Below are 17,828 nucleotides of genomic sequence, written 5' to 3'. Positions count from 1 at the left end.
CTCATTGTCAAATACTGGATGAATTGGTCTGGTACGTGTGTGTAGTGAGTTAGATTATCTAAAGACATACACGTGTTAAGCTTTTAACAGAATATTATATCACTTAATAAGCAGATTATGACAACACTTATATCGAATTGAAAGTCAAAAGTTTTGCTGCTCCTGGTAGCCGTTTGATAGGCAATCTGCAACGGAATTGTGCACCACAGACCGGTTAGCCATTTAGTGATACACAGGACTCCTAGAGGGCCCATGTACAGAGTGTCTGTATAGGCTCTCTAATGGCTCTTATAAATGAGTCATTTGTTTTCAAAGCTCTATATTTTTCAAAATATTACATGTGCAAGTATGATTTCACATGAATAGAATCGTAAACTCAACAAGTTTGCATTTTGCACTCTACAAATGTTCTATGAGTGCCCTTCTGTTCACACGACCCACTTCCAAGTGGTAGTCAAGGTCTTTGCACACATGACGTAGCAACATCCCGTCAATGGTCAGCGCAGCAGCACTGATGCGTTCTTTGAGCTGTCCCAGTGTCCTTGGCAGTGGTGGCGCGTAAACACGGTCGTTGATGTACGCCTAAAGGAAAAAGTCACAAGGCGTTAGGTCACGCGACCCGGGAGCCCAAGGAAACTGGGCCACACCATCTTCACCACTACGCCCAGTCCAGCGATGCGGAAGTTCGTAGTTTAGATAGTGACGAACGTCGATGTTCCAATGAGCCAGTGCCCCGTCTTGTTGGAAGATGACATTCTCGGAAACTGCAGTCAGCTGTGGAGACAACCAAAACTAAAACATACGAAGGTAAGAGCAGTGGGGGGTACAGAAAAACCTCAAGGAGGGGGCGCTAAAGATATCTTGAGCTACCTTTACTCTTACCATAATAAAAAATAATCAAGTCACATGCAAAGTTTAAGACAGTTTTATTTAAACTGATTATACACATATACAACATAATGCTCTCTTGTGATGTAAAAAAGCTACAACTGTGGTTCTCTTCCTTAAATGATGAATTCTATGCGCCTATTCGTCCTGGAAATTGGTTGATTACATCGTCAATAGGACAATCAATGTCAGGGTGGCAATCAACTGATCACTCTCACTCGTGACTAATCTTCACACTTGCACTTGCTACAACTAGGACTTTTTACTTATTCATTCTTCAGTCTTAATATTTCTGCATTTGAATGTAAACTAGCTTCCTATTCGGCGAACAGTCCGTATTCGTAATGCTACGTATCGAAGGATCTCTGTACAAGAAAGCAGTAGAATATTCGCGATTTTTCTCGAACAAATGCCAGAGAGAATAACGTATTGAGATCACTAGAATGGCCGCGACTTCTCTCGTAGGTATGTGTTAGTTATCTATGTGCCAGACAGAAACGTATAAAATACGATGACGCGGACGCGGACGCGCGTGCTACATAGGAAAGTACAACTACTCAATAACTCGATTCAGTCGAGTCGACTGACGAAAGAAACCAACGAATAGTGTGCGGGCTGACTGGTGAGTGACCCTTCAAGAGGGGGGGAGGGGGGGGGGGAGGCTCACCCCTCGCGCCACTGGGTACCAGGTATCCATCACAGTCCTCTCACTGGAGAAAAACGGCCCATCGGCCCATATAGCTTTACAGAAAATATTAACCTTCGGCGAATCTCGTTCATTCTCCATGTAAAATCTCCTTCTGTGTGAATTTCGTTTATTGACGGGGATAGAAAAATTGTTGACTGCTTGGTGAGAGAAAAATAATTTAATAATTTTGAAAATCAGATACGCCCGCAATTTGAGGATGATTCTCGATGGAATCGTTAGTCGCAGTACACGAAAGGGACTTACATTAGGGAGAGGTAGAAACGGGTTATTTCGTAGTGTCATATTTCATGACTATGGTTAGTTTTACGATCTAGAAAAAAAATTCCTGTCTCGTTTTCGACTGGTATGCAGGAAGCAGAAAGCTTCTCTGATGTGCTGACCTGGAGAAAACTATTACCCCTTTTATGTTTTGACCGTGAAATAGGAAATTTAAAGATTGCAATCTCTTGAAAATGGTGAGAATTACTCTCTTAATTTTTACGTACCGTGCAAGTGGCCATTTTGACACAGTCCAAGCCGGTCAGGAACTAATTCCTTTTCACTTACCTCCTTTTACAGCCTCGAAGAATAGCTAAACTACTTCACCTTTTCTATAGTAAAAGGTGCCACAGGACCGTGATAATAATTAGGCACACCAAGTCCTTCACTTGTATGGTTGTTATTAAATAATGAACGGACATACTCCCCTATGCCCGAAATCATTCAACGCCAAAAAAGTAAAGATACCAGACTGTGACAAATCAAGATCAACCTTGACATATCTACGGTTTTTCTACAGAGATCATAGTATTCCATCTGGCACCGAAATTATTTATTGTAACATTTCAGCTACAATTTCATGAGGGTTATTCAGAGCCCTAAGCTCTCACACTGTGGCAACTAACCTTTCCAGATACATGGAAGGTCGTTTCGTCGCAGAATATCAGTTTGGAGGCGAAACTGTGATGCAAAATCGAAGCGCCAGCCATAATTCTCCGGTTTCAATTGGTGCAAAAGCTGCAGACAGTACGATTTGAAATGTAGCTGCCATCGCAAAATCTTCCACTTAGTCTGCTGTGGTGGTCCAAGTTGGTGGCTTGCACGGATCATTGATTGTTTTGAACTGCATATCCTTCATACTCTCCGCTGTTGCATCTGGCACACTTGATTGACCAGTACTTTTCTGCGAGGGTTGTCCAGAAAGTAAGTTCCGATCGGTCGCGAAATGGACACCACTGTGAAAACCCGATGAAGCCTTGCACAGATGTGTTGGGTAGTCTCTCTAGTATGATCGTCGATCGCATAAGGAGCTCTTTTCAGCTGTGAGCGCACTGTGAGCGGCTAGAACAACGATGTCTCCCGCCAAGTAGGAAGGCCAGCTAAGAGGCTCCGCCTTAATGAACGCAGCCCACCTAACACAACTGCCATGCACTTCCTTCTTCGTGGCTTCTCTCAGCCGCCCTCTGCAGGGCAAAATGGTTCAAATGGCTTTGAGCACTATGGGACTTAACTTCTGAGGTCATCAGTCCCCTAGAACTTAGAACTACTTAAACCTAGCTAACCTAAGGACATCACACACATCCATGCTCGAGGCTGTAGCGCCTAGAACCGCTCGACCAGGCCGGCAGGCTCTGCAGGGCAGTGAAGACGCTGCTGCAGCCTTTTCGACGGGAAGTGTTTGATCACCCACAACACAGCCCTAGTTGGCTCGTACTGCACATCATCTTTGTTCACATGAAACGCTGGATACAAAGACAACACTTGGGCGCAGGCTACACGCTATAGACCAGCGTAGAGAATTAGGAAAGCACAGGCGGCTGCTTTCTATGACGATGGTGTTGGAAATTTGGTATAAAGCTCCGACAAATATCGAAGTCGGAGCGGCGACTACGTAGAGAAGTATCTGGAAAGTGTAGCTAACTCTTGCAAATAAAATGCTTCTGATTTTTACTGTGGTTTCCATTTAGCGACCGATCGGAACTTACTTTCTGGACAACCCTCATAGATACAGAGACAGGTAGTGTCCATAAATTGTCGATACCAAAGCACAGCGCTCTGTTACATGATGGGTTTTTTCCCATAATTTTTTCTGAAAATACGCTGCGCTATTGTCACAGATAATCTCACAATTGCAATACATAAAAACTCTTTTCCTGCGTTGTTACCATTTTGTCAATGCACCGCACCCGTAACCCAACTGGTGGGCACAATGGAAACTTGGTGAGTACTGTCATACACTCCTGGAAATTGAAATAAGAACACCGTGAATTCATTGTCCCAGGAAGGGGAAACTTTATTGACACATTCCTGGGGTCAGATACATCACATGATCACACTGACAGAACCACAGGCACATAGACACAGGCAACAGAGCATGCACAATGTCGGCACTAGTACAGTGTATATCCACCTTTCGCAGCAATGCAGGCTGCTATTCTCCCATGGAGACGATCGTAGAGATGCTGGATGTAGTCCTGTGGAACGGCTTGCCATGCCATTTCCACCTGGCGCCTCAGTTGGACCAGCGTTCGTGCTGGACGTGCAGACCGCGTGAGACGACGCTTCATCCAGTCCCAAACATGCTCAATGGGGGACAGATCCGGAGATCTTGCTGGCCAGGGTAGTTGACTTAAACCTTCTAGAGCACGTTGGGTGGCACGGGACACATGCGGACGTGCATTGTCCTGTTGGAACAGCAAGTTCCCTTGCCGGTCTAGGAATGGTAGAACGATGGGTTCGATGACGGTTTGGATGTACCGTGCACTATTCAGTGTCCCCTCGACGATCACCAGTGGTGTACGGCCAGTGTAGGAGATCGCTCCCCACACCATGATGCCGGGTGTTGGCCCTGTGTGCCTCGGTCGTATGCAGTCCTGATTGTGGCGCTCACCTGCACGGCGCCAAACACGCATACGACCATCATTGGCACCAAGGCAGAAGCGACTCTCATCGCTGAAGACGACACGTCTCCATTCGTCCCTCCATTCACGCCTGTCGCGACACCACTGGAGGCGGGCTGCACGATGTTGGGGCGTGAGCGGAAGACGGCCTAACGGTGTGCGGGACCGTAGCCCAGCTTCATGGAGACGGTTGCGAATGGTCCTCGCCGATACCCCAGGAGCAACAGTGTCCCTAATTTGCTGGGAAGTGGCGGTGCGGTCCCCTACGGCACTGCGTAGGATCCTACGGTCTTGGCGTGCATCCGTGCGTCGCTGCGGTCCGGTCCCAGGTCGACGGGCACGTGCACCTTCTGCCGACCACTGGCGACAACATCGATGTACTGTGGAGACCTCACGCCCCACGTGTTGAGCAATTCGGCAGTACGTCCACCCGGCCTCCCGCATGCCCACTGTACGCCCTCGCTCAAAGTCCGTCAACTGCACATACGGTTCACGTCCACGCTGTCGCGGCAAACTGGCTGACACTGACGGCGGCGGTGCACAAATGCTGCGCAGCTAGCGCCATTCGACGGCCAACACCGCGGTTCCTGGTGTGTCCGCTGTGCCGTGCGTGTGATCATTGCTTGTACAGCCCTCTCGCAGTGTCCGGAGCAAGTATGGTGGGTCTGACACACCGGTGTCAATGTGTTCTTTTTTCCATTTCCAGGAGTGTATTTGTATACGCAGTTGAGCACGCGATGCCGATGAGTGCGGGCAACGAAGCGCGCGAGTCCGAGCCAGCCGTCTCGGTCGCCCCGGGGCCGGCCGCTCCCTACAGGACACATACAATGGCGACGACCCCTGCATACGACAACGGATTCTGAAAGGCAAGATAATGAGGACAGGACCACGAATGCAGAGAAGAGGACAACATACGTCAAAACCCTATGAAGAGTGACATCAGATAACACAGGAAGATCGGCAACAACGGGAACTAAGACGTGAAATACAACACATGATTCTGCATAGTAAGGAAGTATACGACAGACGCACTAGCACAGTTCCTACTTCATAGCCTGAAGAACAAGAAGACGACCTGGAACAATTTTCTCCACCAGAAGACGACAACGAAATGCAGGGAATCTCCTCTGAAGAAGTCTGGACCATGCAGCCCACCGACTAAGATGGCGATTTTACACTAGTTCGCCGAACAAAACGACTCAACGCTTCTCCTAAGCGGAACAACTCTCAGAAGCGACAACGACCAGAAGAACTGAAAACTTCCAACCGTTATGCGGCTATTGCGACAGAAGATACTATGGATGCTCCAGAACGGATGGACATCAATCTAGAAGCAGATAAAGAGGGGATAGGTGGCTCTGGCCGGAACTCACTACGCAAAGTCCCGCCCGTTACTATTTACCATACCAAGAACTACCAATGAGACAGGATCAAATATCACTTTGACTCCTATGAAGATCAACGACGGGCCATCAATTTCCTTGTGTCGAAGCACATCCACATTTTTACACATCAGGCCGGAGAGGACAAGGATCTCAAAGTGGTTGTAAAACACCTACAAGCCGAAGCTACGATGCAAGAACTGAAAGATTCACTGATAGAGAAGGGTTTCCCAGTCATCAACGTCCACCAATTTAAAAATCGAGACAACAACTCCAACGAATTACGACCTCAAGCTGCTTACTGTGTCACGTTGCCAACCCTAAAGGAAAACTACAAGATTTACGGCATCAAATACCTACTGTATACTAAAGTCATTATTGAAAGCTACAACGGACAAGAAGAACCTGTTCAATATCGCCACTACCAGCGATTCGAACATACAGATAATTATTGCAGCTTGCCTGCTCGCTACGTTCGTTGTGGAGGGCAACACAGATCTTCAGCTTGTACTCATCCCAGAGGGGCTCTACCGAAATGTGCGAACTGTGAAAAGGGCCATCCTGCCACATGGCGTGGCTGCCAGAAGTACCAGGAACTTCTCAGGAAATACAGACAATTGTCTCCGCCGCAGCCCTCTCAACGGAGGACTCTTGTAATACAGAACTCCAACCTGACGACACACCCACAGCCACACCGTCAGAAAACATCACAAGAACAGCCGGCCACGCGACGGCAGCCAGAACCACAGCCTCCTCCTGAAGCAAGCCACCACGACAGCAACTCCAGCATTATTCATACGCCCACGCAGCACCACCACGACGACCGGAATCGGAAACTTCGTCTCACCAGCACATTTGATGGAATCCGTACCTCTAGCGCTCTCTGATGTCGCCAAACTTCTCACCGACGTCCAGCAACAACTAGTGGGGATACTTTCTCTAATCGCTACTGAAGGCCTTTGGGACACCTTAAGATGGATCGCCCTGGGACCACGAGATATCTGAAAATCTGTGTATGGAACGCCTACGGACTGAAACACAAGACAACAGAATTCACTGAATTTTTACAACGTCCCAAAATCGACATTGCACATGTATCGGAGACGTACCTTCGTCCAACAACTGAGCCCATATTTCATAACACCTTGAACATTAGCAACGAGAATGGTCAGGTCTTGCAAATATTTTTAATTTTAGTCAGCATAATGGATATATATTCGTAAATTTATTGTGCTTTATTTTTTCAATAAAAGAAATTACGAAGCTCGTGTTTCACTCCGTACCCGGTTGATGCAAGCAATAAATTTATCGCCTTTATCACGCCCCCTTAGGAGTTTTGAGAGCTTCGGCAGTTTCCCACCAGTTACATTAGGATGGTACATAAATTCGTAGCGTTTAGATTTTGCATGTTGGTATTCAGTTGCTGTAGGTTTGTTTATCGATTGTCATTTTTTATTTCTAGTTCATTGTTGCTATTTGAGTTTACATACTGTCATTTTGTCATCTGGAGGTTGTGAGGCTCCGAATACGAACCGCGTACGACCGAATGCCGTTTGCGCACGCTGCCTAGCGTTTACTAAGATGACTATCAGTTTCATTTTTTTGGTACAGTCACGATTCTTGTGTCTGTTCCAAATTTTTCCAAAGGTACTTCTGGACACCTATCTGTCCCAAATTAAACAATTATGAAGCGATTTAACCCGAATTAGGTATTTATTTCATTTTTATGATTTTTATTATTACTAGCTTAAGCCGGCGAATCTGTTTGACAAAGAGATTCCACTGTTACCAGTGAGTAATCACGTATATTGTTGCGCACAATGAACAAAAATGGACAACGATACACTATCTGTATGCGAGAAACCGTATCTGATTGTATTGCGTGCTACATTGTGTTGTGATATATTTCATTAGCTAAATTTAGTTGCTTTTCTTCATCAATAACCATATCACACCATTGTATTGTATAGAACCGGGACCTAGAAATGGTGGAGAGGCTTTGTCCCCACCATAGCCCTCAGTGGTACACAATCCCACAACAGGCTACAGCAGTCCACTCACCCCACCACCACCCCACGCCGAACCCAGGGTTATAGTGCGGTTTGGCCCCCAGTGGACACCCCCCCCCCCCCCCCCCCCCCTCTGTGAATGTCTCACACCAAACGAGTGAAACCCCAATGTTTGTGTGGTAGAGTAATTATGGTGTACACATACATGGAGAAAGTGTTAGCGCAGCAATTGCTGACATAGTGTAACTGAGGCTTAATAAGGGGAACCAGCCCGCATTTGCCGAGGCAGATGGAGAACCGTCTTAAAAAACCATACACAGACTGGCCGGCACACGAGACCTCGACATTAATCTGCCGGACAGATTCGTGCCGGGGACCATCACGCCTTCCCGCCTGGAAATACCACACCATACTTGACAACAAGAATGAGTTCAAAGAAGTGCAAGTGCTCCTTCAATGAACAATGGTTAGAAAATGGTCTGCGTGTGATATTACTATTTGTGATTTTGGAGGTGCTTGAAGAAATGATCACAATAAGAGTGTGCGCTGATATAAAACTTCTGGAAGTTTAAAACTGTATGCCAGACTGAGGCTTGAACTAAGGAAGTTTTCCTTTGAGGGGTAAGTGCTCGACTGAATGAGCTATCGAAGCAAGGCTCGTAATCTGTCCTGAGAACTTTACTCCCGCCACTATCTTGCCTCACAAAAGTTCTGCAGTGAAACTTGCATGACTGGCACTTCTGGAAGGAAGGATATTGCGGAGACATGACTTAGCCACAGCCGTAATGCTTCCAGAACAGGAGTGCCCAAAGGATAATTTGTAGGGAAGGGGGGCCAGTCCTGAGGGTATGGAGCATTTTTAATAATTTGGAAGATGAATGACGATTTACAAGTAGTCATAAAAAAGTTCCAGTTGCAACCCTGTTAAATATCTACATAATACCGACCATTAAATTTTTGAAAGAAAAATACCTGACTATTTTATCCTTTCCTTAAGAGCAAGGGGGGTGAGGGCTATGGCCATCCCCTTGCCTTCAGCTATGGGCGCCCTTGTTCCAGAGTGAGTATTTCGCTCTGCAGCGGAGTGGACTGGTTCCCCTTATTCCGCCTCAGTTACACTATGTCAGCATTTGCTGCGCTATCACTTTCTCCATGTACGTGTACACCATAATTACTCTACCACAAACCATATCAGTATGGTACTTCTGGCAGATTAAAACTGTGTGCTGGACTGAGACTAAAGATCTTTGCATTTCAGGGCAATATCCTTTCTTCCAGGTGTGCTAGTCCTGCAAGTTTCACTGGGGAATTTTTATGAAGGCTTGAGGGTAAGGGATGAGGTACTGGCAGAAGTTGCTTCGGTAGCTCAGTCAGTAGAGCACTTGCTTGCAGAAGTCAAAGATCCTAAGTTTGAATCTCAGTCTGGCACACAGTTTTAATGTGCCTGGTGGTTTCAGGTCAGAACCGTGTTGACATTAAAAGAACTTCTTCTCCAGTTTTCAAAACACTGCCATATGTTCTGTTTGTAGAAAATGAAACCTATGATGGGTACGTCTGTGAGAAACATTTGTGACTAGTGAGGAAATCAGTGGATGGTCTGATAATATCACTTTTCTAACTCGAAGGTGGGCTGAAATGATTTCTCATTTTAGCCAGAATCATGAGCCATTCTCAGGTTTAGTCAAGTTAGTGGGATTTGTCCTAGTGTAGTTCGCTAGTGCCGAATTGCGTCATAAGGAATGCTAGCAGCAGTTGTGTTAAAGATGACTGCCTTCACTGGACCCGAGAATGCTAGCTGTGTTATGGTTTGAAGAATCGAAGTCAGCGACAACAGTCCAGTGTATTTTCCATACCAAGTAGGCTAAAGATACTTCTAGTAGGCCTACAATTTATGAGTAGTGTAATGTTTTGTAGAAACAGGGTGCTCGATAAGACACGGGAGATAATCACATCATCCAAGCACATCCGACGATGTTGAGCAAGTGAGACGATGTTTTGTCAATAGCCCTATGAAATCAACTTGGTTTGCATCTCGCAAACTGCAAATCGCACATATGACTATTTGGTGTGCGTTGAGAAACCATTTGCATTTGAATCCGTGCAGATGGACAGTTGTGCAAGCAATGAAAGACACTGATAAAATTGCTTGCAAGAACTTCTGTGGAGATTTGTTAAACCGATTAGATGAGGATGAACCTTTCTTGGACAAAATCATCTTTTCTGATGAGTTTTCACTTAAGTGGCAAGGTTAAAAAACGTAACTGTAGGATTCAGGGCAGTGAAAATCCACATCAAACATTGCAACATGTTTGTGATAGTCTTAAACTGAAAGTTATTTGTGCATTGAGCAAGAGCAAAGTGTACGGCCCCTTTTTTTTCCATGAGAGAACCATCAGCAGCATAGTGTACCTGGATATGTTGCTACCACAGATCGATGAGGATGACCAAGAACGAAATACTTACTTCAAGCAAGATGGTGCACCACCCCACTACCTGGCTGATGTCCAGGATTTTCTCAGTGACCATTTTCCAGGTCAACAGATTGGCCGTGATGCACCAACTGCACCTCATGTCCCCCTGACCTGACTCCACTCAATTTTTTTATTATTTTTATGGAGATTCATTAGGGATATTGTGTTTGTAGCTCCTGTGCTGGCTTTTCTACGTGAACTTAGAGCTCCCTTCTCCTCCCCTTGCCTTCAAGCTTGGTGACTGGAATACGGTTTGGAAATGCACAGCCAGTATTTATACATGAATCAAATTCACTAGGTAAATACTGAATGCTATTTTTTAAATAGTTCTGAGCATGACATGAACAACTCTAGGCCAGATGCCGTTTCACCTTGTATATCAAAAGTCTTAGAGGAAATTATGTCCAAAAAACTGTTATCATTTATATAGGAAAATGATGATATCTACACCCCAGCATGGATTCAGAAGGTCCAAAGTAATGCAGACAGCAATATGTGACTGTCTTAACAGCACTATACATTAAATCTGACAGTGAAATATCGTTAACAGCTTGAATAAAATGGTTTCTAATGGCTCTGAGCACTATGGGACTCAACTTCTGAGGTCATTAGTCCCCTAGAACTTAGAACTAGTTAAACCTAACTAAACTAAGGACATCACACACATTCATGCCTGAGGCAGGATTCAAACCTGTGACCGTAGCGGTCTCGCGGTTCCAGACTGCATCGCCTTGAACCGCCCGGCCACTTTGGCCGGCAACAGCTTGAATATTTTTAGCTCTGTCTGTTAGAAATGGTTAATTATGAAAATCTGCTAAGATTGAATACTGTGGCATATGAAGCCTTGCGAACATGTGGATGAAATCCATCCTGGAAAATACGTTCTCGTTGAGGCACAATGATCAAAAATACAAAACAGCCACTTAAGTTCTGTCAAATGTTACAATCAGATCATAGAAGATGGAACTGAAGACCTTTCTTTTGCGAATATACTATTCAAACTCATTAATGATAAATTGTCCAGAGAAATATCTCTGACTGTAAATGATACATTAGATGTTGACAATGAGAATACCTTTGAGAATGAATGTGTTTATGGGTCTGCAGCTATGGGGCAGCTCCTCTTCCTGTTGTATATTAATGATATGACAGATGTTTCAGCTGTTTGGGTCATATTTGGATGAAACATACATACTGGGCTCCTTGTGTGTTGCAGATTGCAGTGGTGGTAGTCTAGTTTTTGAATTATAAAGATATATGATTTGTGAACTATAATGTTGTACCCAACTACATTGCATGCTGTATGGTATTGTGAGATGGGGTATTCAGGTATGCTCAGTCAAATTGTTCCCACTGCTGTTTAGCAGAAGGAACTAACCATATTGCAGTAGTGTGTATTTCCACATCCTGGAACATTCTGGCTTAATTCTATTAAATATTCATGTATGTTTAAAGTATAAGAGCAAAGTATTTATGATCATATTGTTAGTACATTTATTCTTCTAGTCAAGAGTTTGTAAAATTAATATTATAAACTTTTTTTGAACCAGCATGCATCACATCAATCCAGTTCTTGTCACGGACATTTTACGCAACTATATAGCTCTGTCAACAGTGTATCATAATACCATAGAAGATGGAACTGAAGGCCTTACTTTTACAAATACACTATTCGAACTCATGAACTATAAATTATTTGTAGAAAAATCTCTGACTGTAAATGATACATTAGATGTTTACAGTGAGAATACCTTTGACGATGAATATGTTTATCGATCTGTAGCAATTGAAAGTGGGAATGAAGAAACTGTGGGAACAACGATCCACATTAATATGGGTATACAGTTAGTTACACCCACTTCATTAATTCACTAAGATAATATGTGACCTACACAGTGAGGATATACATTATAACGAAACATAAGCTGAACTGGCATGAAAACACAGGCACAAAGATTATGTCAGTTCAGAAATGAAGATATTTCACATTTGAATTTTCAGTCTTATCTTCAACTAACTGTGTCACCACACAACCTCTTCTTCCCTCTCCCATCCTATACAGTGGAGCTGCTGGAATGAATGAATAGTCACCTTGTACGCTGGAATGAATGAATAGTGCAATTGTATGCTCTGGCCAGCCTTCGTGTGGACCAGCCATAAAACACAAGAAACTGGGGAAGAGTCCTGTGGAGGCTCTTCTGGTGAGACCATGGCATCGGTGGCGGGGGAATCAGCCAGCATAGGCATAGATTTTATGTGTTTTATCTGGCAGCGGGGCAGAGTGTCTGGCCGGTATATGATGTGTCGTAGGCGATAGTATCATATAGTATCAAGATTTATGCTGTACTGAAAGGAGGGAGTTTGACACCCATGGTGCATCAGATGAATTCTCCTTTTTTTATTCTTCACATTGGTATATAGTCCAGGTGCTGACCTGCATGGTAGCAAGGTCTCCAGCAGACCCAGTGTGGCAGGAATGTAATGGCAGGTGTTTTGAAACATGTTGGTGAGAGGTGGACACAGTTGTTTTGGGTCAGGCAAAATAGACAGGAAAATGAAATCATCTTTTAACTTTATGAGTTTAATCGGAGCTTTCCTGATGGCAGAAGCTTGAGGTTCATTGATGTTAATGATGGGCAGTCTCACTTCCTATGCGGCTGTCACCTTTAGTTTGTGAGCATCATGTAAACATCCAGTATTTCCATAAACACTTTCATTGTTCAGTTGGAGCTGAGCCTCTTGTATGGATATGTCAATGTTGGGGTGGGATATGTCAATGTTGGGGTGGTGTAGATAGTCTGCTGCAAGTAGGCTCAGCAACATCTGCTACAAGGAAATTCCACTGGAAATTTTTCTTGAGACCCAAGCACACAGTTCACATCGTCATTTAAAGGAATTCAGAAGTTGGTTGTGACTTTTGCCCAGGATTCAACAGACGATTGGCATTCAGATCTCACTGAAAGTATGCTGACATCCAGTCCTGAGTTGATTGAATATTTTTGGCACACACATGTGTCCTAGATATGTAAGAGATGTGGTTTACCAGTTCTGTGGCCTGTGGTTTGTCGAGTTGAAATGGCAGGGAGAGTCACGTTCTGTAGTAGTAAAGGATCTGCATTTGTGAGAATGATTGTTGTTGGTCAACACCATATTGTGTGCAATGGAAGATCCTTTATTTGCCATAGTAGCAGAGTGGAGGTATTGTATGTTAGAGCATGCACTGATGTTATGGTGAATGTCATGTTGTGCAGCAGGCTGAGGAAAGCTGGGATCTATTGGAAGTCGCCTGGAGTGTCGGAGAGTGCTGGTGTCATTGTGTAGTGAGTCAACTTGTTCTGCAGGTGGAAGCTGCTCACCCCCATCAGTGACCTCTGTGACTATAGCTGTGATGTTATGTTTGGATTGCCCTGCTTGCATTATCACATACCTGCAAATTATGTATCTGATCAGCAATAGTAACTGTGAGTAAATTTGAGGCGTTATTTGCAACCACAGCACACCTAACTGCTGAAGACCACTGGTTAATCCATTACAGTTTAAGTGTGGTGTTAGATACTTCAGCTCCCTTTAAAAAGGACCAAAGATGGTGCCAGAATGTATAAGATGATCTGTTGCCATTAGATTCACTTGTCAAAAATTGTTGGCTTTGCAATTCAGCTATTGATGCATTCGACAAAGCACATTGTCCTTGTGATACACGTATCTGCAGACCAAAGGCACATTATGCATGATATCGGTCACTAACAAAAAGATGTGAGAGTCCAAAGCATTTAAAAGTCAGAATGAATTGCAAGTTGTCTTCTGTGATGCTGTAGACTTCTAAAGAAAATTCCAAGAACCAAAGCCAAAGATCAGGTTGCTGATGCATGTAAAGCAGAATGACAAATTTTCCATGTGGTGCAGAAGACTCACTGTAGGCAAATTGCCTGTGAGCTGCATTTAATTCAAAGTGCCTGGCATTTGTGTGAAATTTATTGCAAGTGGTGGAGCAGTATTCACTTCCTCTGATGTACCAAATGGCTGCCCTGATGAGGCAGCATGCTTGGTAGTATCCTCACATCTGTTGCATTTGTTGTTTATCATGGCCTTTGTCGTTGTCGGTGTCACTTAATATGCATATACTTTTAGTTACACACAGGTTATTAATTCAGTAAGATGATATACGAGCTACAGCACATGGGGGGTGGGGGGGTGGGGGGGGGGGGGGGAGGGGGCTAGACACAAAGATCACATCACATCAGAAACAAAGATATTGCACATTTGCATTTTCAGTCTTAGTCTTTGACAAACACATCACCACAAAGAGTAACCCCTATTGAGAATGTATGTATATGCAGAAACATTAAAAAAAAAAGAGGTGTAATAGAGAATATGTATCAGCAACTGCAAAAAAGTTTAATATAGTTAATAAGGCAGTAAGTTTCTGCAGAATCCTTCCAGAATTGTATCACTGTTCTTTAATAACAATGAAATGGCTGAAAAACTTAAAGAATGCGGAGGTTGTGGTCTGATTGTCCATGATCACAATTTATAAAATTTTGGGCTGTTAGTTCTGCCATAAAACACAGTTGTGTAGCCTTGCATCAAAAACTTTTGTAAAGGGATTTAAAGAGAGATTCACATTTTCCCCCCTAAAACATCATTTGGTTCTACAAAAGAAATGAAGGACAAAAAAGACATAATGGGGTCTGAGCAGCATTTTTAGCTGCACAAGGTCAACACCATAACTGCAGGTGAGGAATCTAGTGGAAACAGTATTTTCAACAAAAACCAGTCCTGGTTTGAATATGAGATGGCAAGTGGATAAACGTTATCAAATGTAGGAGAAAAACACACATAATCTGTGGTGAAATCTATTTCATCTGTAACACATTCTTGTACTGTCCAACTTCATATGCCATCTGCTGGATTTCTTGGTACAAAGATGTATATTTGTTTTTAAGAACAAAATGGGCAGATTGGACCAAGGTTGAGACAGCTAGTAATGTGGGAAGCACCTTTCACTATAGTTGTTGATGCTAACACCTCTGGTAAGCTTGCAAGGAATCATGTTGTCTTTTGGTTAAAAAATATTTTCATTCCAGAGTTAAAAGACACCTTCTGTTGCTTGACTCTTGGCCTGGGCTGACTGATGGAGCTGTATTTCAAGAACCTGAAATTCAGTATTCCTTAAATGGAAAATGTATTTGCACAGAAATAATCCTCCCACAAACCACTAAATATCTCCAGCCATTTGATATCTGCTTTTTCAGACAGTATAAACTTGTTGTTTGCATTAGAAATAAATTTATTTTGAGAGCATTGCAAGATACATGACATGACAAAGTTGTTGTTGTTGTTGTTGTTGTGGTCTTCAGTCCACTTCAATAGTGAAATTTCACTCAGTTGTTTATCACCATACGTCACTAGTTTTCAAGGACATGATCATTTATGGCTCACAGACTTGTGGTTATGTGGCAGAGAAAACTGTAACAAATTTCAGTAACATACCAGAATCAATGTGATAAACAGGAAATAGTGATTGTGGCATCAAACCTTTTGAAGACAATGATGTTATTGTTTGTACTGTTCTCTAGAACAGTTTGTAGTAAGACCTCATTATCAAAAGTGAAAACTATTGTATGATGCAGCAAAATACACCAGTATAGAAATGCTATTGTACAGTAGAAAAGTGCAACCTCTTTTTGGTAGAAATGTTATATCTTATACTGATTGTGAATGTATGTGTGTGTGTGTGTGTGTGTGTTTATTTTTATTAGTGAATAACACTGCTGTTTACCTGCAAAATGGATATTTGGTCATGAATGCATGATCTTATTGCTTGAAAATTTGGCATTTCCTTAATGGGGGATCTTCACCACTGCGTTCACTGACTCTAAATGAGCCTGATCTATAAATTTCAGCTAAATATGTCTCATATAGTTGTAACACCCACTATGTGAGTATAAGTGTAGATTCATATAACACTGTCTATTTGCTGACTACATGACAGTACTACAGAAGGATGAGAACAGCAACAAACTGCAACTTTTAGAAAACTGTGCAATGAAGCAGATCAGCAGTTGAGCAGACCCAATCAGTTAACTGTGAATAACAATAAGATTGTTCCCATAAAATATGGATTCACACAAACCCAGCATTTTCCTGAAGGAAAGTCAAGTGAAAACTAGCCCAATAACAAAATTCCTTTGTGTTTGGCTGCCAGACAATTTGAAAAAAAAAAAAAAAAAAAAAAAAAAAAAAAAAAAAAAAAAAAAAAAAAAAAAAAAAAAAATTGCCGCCATCTGAAAGACAAATTCCTCCCATTTCCAAAAATATATGGTATATTAACTTTTAAATTGAACAAATGTCTGCACACTGGCTTCAGGCAAGGAATATCACCATAAACATTCCACGCCTGCCACAGTCATGGAAACAATAAAGCTAATATACAGGGACCTTGCAGATAAAAAATTACTTAGCAAATGTCTACATGGCTGTACACAAAAGCCTAATGAGAGTTTCAACAGATGCATGTGGCAACGAGTACCAAAAACAGTGTTTGTTGGATAGACAGTACTCAAAATGGATGTGATGGATGCTGTCATCTGTTTCAATGATGGTGTAATCAGCAGGACAAAAGTAATGGACAAATAAGGCATCAAGCCAGGAAATAATATGACAGCTGCTCTGACTGCCATAGATTGTCAGTGACTAGTTGAAGCTGAAAGGGCTGTGGAAGCCACCACTAAAGAGTCCAGAGTAAGGAAAAGGCTCCTGAAAAGGTCTACAGAGGATAAAGAAGCAGCTGTCCATGCTGCTGAAATGTTCTGAAAGAGGCATATGGTGAGTCAAAAGCACTGTGAACATTCGTTTCTCATCTTCTCGAAACTACATTTTCAGAACATTAGGTACATATAATTTCACAATGGTTTTATCTATGTTCACCAAACTTTTCTCAAGTGAATAATGGGATAGTATCTTTGTATTATGCCTAATACATCACAGAAATGATCTATGTTTGTCATTCTGTAAATAATTTTAGCAGTATTTACAAAATAGTAATGTGGTATAATAAGGGTTTTTCTATTTGCTCAGATATACTCCAAACTACAGAACGAGAGGCATAATGTGTTGCTATGAATGTTGACAGCAGCCTGTCACAGTTTGAATGCTATTAGACTGCTGATGGACCAGGAAATGATACCAGAATGGAAACATGTATTATAAAAACATCTATTAGGCAAAATACTGTAATTCGTAAACTATAACAGATATTTCAATAAATTTCCTGTTACAGCTTGAGTTAATGTCATTCATTGTTGGAAAAAACCACAACATCCTCCACATTGTAGATCAAGAGTAATGTGCATTGAGAGCGAGGTATAAAAACACAACCCGTTCACATCCACGTCCCCTTAAAATTAAAAGAGAAGTACATTAGAAACAAGAACAAAATAAGGGATTCATGTAAAACTACATTCACAGCAGTTAACACAGCTTCTCTAGTA

The 17,828-nt window shown here is 42.7% G+C and overlaps 1 long non-coding RNA gene across 1 annotated transcript in view; it reads left to right on the top strand.

Moving 5' to 3' along the window:
* Nucleotides 1-17,554, top strand: part of LOC126481453 (uncharacterized) — a 33,422-nt gene extending 15,868 nt beyond the window's left edge. The window contains exon 3 of the long non-coding RNA XR_007587564.1: nucleotides 17,416-17,554. This is a non-coding gene — a long non-coding RNA (uncharacterized LOC126481453). The remainder of the gene's footprint in view (nucleotides 1-17,415) is intronic.
* The last annotated feature ends 274 nt before the right edge of the window (nucleotides 17,555-17,828 follow it).

This window comes from Schistocerca serialis, chromosome 5 (genome assembly GCF_023864345.2).
Source record: "Schistocerca serialis cubense isolate TAMUIC-IGC-003099 chromosome 5, iqSchSeri2.2, whole genome shotgun sequence".
NCBI classification, from domain to species: domain Eukaryota; kingdom Metazoa; phylum Arthropoda; class Insecta; order Orthoptera; family Acrididae; genus Schistocerca; species Schistocerca serialis.
This window is presented reverse-complemented; position numbering and strand designations above follow the sequence as displayed.